Source organism: Pleurodeles waltl, chromosome 4_2 (genome assembly GCF_031143425.1).
Source record: "Pleurodeles waltl isolate 20211129_DDA chromosome 4_2, aPleWal1.hap1.20221129, whole genome shotgun sequence".
Classification (NCBI taxonomy): Eukaryota; Metazoa; Chordata; class Amphibia; order Caudata; family Salamandridae; genus Pleurodeles; species Pleurodeles waltl.
The window spans coordinates 88,141,509-88,143,681 of NC_090443.1; the positions used below are offsets into that span (position 1 = coordinate 88,141,509).

General features: G+C 48.1%; 1 pseudogene; it reads left to right on the forward strand.

Moving 5' to 3' along the window:
• The first annotated feature begins 396 nt into the window (after nt 1–396).
• Nucleotides 397–1,854, forward strand: LOC138294082 (26S proteasome non-ATPase regulatory subunit 2 pseudogene; annotated as a pseudogene).
• Nucleotides 1,855–2,173: the final 319 nt, after the last annotated feature.

Below are 2,173 nucleotides of genomic sequence, written 5' to 3' on the forward strand. Positions count from 1 at the left end.
TGATATTGGAGGCGGTAGTATGTACACCGAAGATGTGTCTTCTTGGATTAGTAAGAACCCTACAGCCTGGCCATCGCAAACCTGTGGCGATTGTCCTGCTGTTGGCGAAAAGGAGGGTGGCCATTAACTGGGGCAGTAGGACGGTGCAGATGGCATAAGCTTAGTTAAAAGACATGTGTTACTGCCAAGAACAATTGGAACTGTGTGCTGAAGAACTTCTGCAGGCCTTCAGGCCCAAGGGTGTATGGGGCCCACTCACAGCATATTTATTGATTAGCAGGCACCATAGCCAAGAGGAACAGAGTGGAAACTCACTAATGCAGACCCATGGAGATATGCCTAGATAAAATAGATAGACTGAGGAAACTTTGATCACTGACTGTAATATTGGGGTGCATGCTGAGTGCTGCTGTATCTCTTGGGATGATTCTGCTCTGGGATGTCGATGGAGAACTGACACAGATAGACAAGCACCTCTAATCATCTGAGGATTACATTAAGTCTGGTGCTTTCTTGGCCTGTGGCATTGTAACTTTTGGTGTCCTAAACAAATGCAATCCTTCCCTGGCATTGCTCTCAGACTACATCCTTCGCAACACTGTGAGGATTAGCGCCACTTTTGGGTTGGGGTTAGCATCTGCTGGCTCAAACCGGAGGGGTGGGTTGACTTTACTACTTCCTATCATGAGAGCCTCTAAATCCAGCATGGAGGTTGAAGGTGTGACTGCCCTGGCCTGTTGTAAGATAGGTAGGATCCTGCAATGGCAAGGTCACCTCTACTATCCTCCAGATCATCATGGAGAAATCTGAGCAAGAGCTAAATGGCACCTTTGCCTGGTGGCTGCCGCTCAGCCTCGGGTTGAACCATTTCTGAAAGGGTGAGGCTATTGAGGATATTCTGGCTGCCCTTGAGGTAGTGTCAGAGCCGTTCCGCGGCTTTGCCAATACGTTGGTGGATATCTGCACCTATGCAGGGTCTGGGAATGTGCTAAAGGTGCAGCAGCTGCTCCTTATCTGTAGCAAACACTTTGATATAAAGGAGAAAGAGGAAGATAAAGACAAGAAGGACAAGAAGGATAAAGGGAATAAAGAGAGCACCACAGATTTGGGGGCCCATCAGGGTGTTGCTCTGCTTGGGATTGCCTTGATTGCCATGGGAGAAGAAATTGGATCAGAGATGGCTCTTCATACATTTGGGCACTTGCTCTGGACACTGAACCCACTCTGAGGTGGGCTGTCCCACTTGCCCTGGCACTTATTTCAGTCTCCAATCCATGACTCAACATCTTAGACACTCTCAGCAAGTTATCCCATGATGCAGACCCAGGGGTGTCCTACAATTCAATCTTTGCCATGGGCCTGGTTGGCAGTGGTACAAATAATGCCAGACTGGCTGCTATGCTGAGGCAGCTACCACAGTACCATGCAAAGGACCCAAACAGTCCCTTCATGGTGCGATGGTCACAGGGTCTGACCCACCTGGGGAAGGACACACTGACCCTCTGCCCATCCCACAGTGACCTCCAGCTCATGAGCCAAGTGGCAGTGGCAGGTCTGCTGACAATATTAGTGTCATTCCTGGATGTAAAGAACAATTTTCTGGGCAATTCTGGACACGTATGCTGGTCACATTTGATGAGGAGTTGCGACCATTACCTGTCTCAGTCCACATGGGCCAGGCTGTAGATGTTGTTGGACAGGCCCAAAACGATCACTGGCTTTCAGACGCACATCACCCCAGTCCTGCTTGCACATGAAGAAAGAGCAGAGTTAGCCACAGAGGAGTACCTGCCTGTAACTCACATCTTGGAGGGCTTTGTCATTTTGCACAAGAATCCAAATTATGACGTGTAGCACTTATATGGAACTTGAGCTGCGCAAACACCTGACGCTGTATAGAGAATCTGCGATTTTTGCAGTTTTTTTTCCTGTGTACCGTAGGTGTGTGAAAGTGGGTGAGATGAGCCAGGAAGTGCAATCCCAGGGCAGTGTGAGGGTCTGAATAAGACAGAGAATACATGGTCGCCCTTGTCCCTTTTTGTTGGTTCTGTCACTAAAATAAATTATTCATGTTACAAAATTGCGGATTTGTCCCAAAAAAAAAAGTATTCCTCACCAGACTCAAGGTTGCAACAGTTTGACAGTTTTCCCAAGTCTGTCATGGGAACATCAC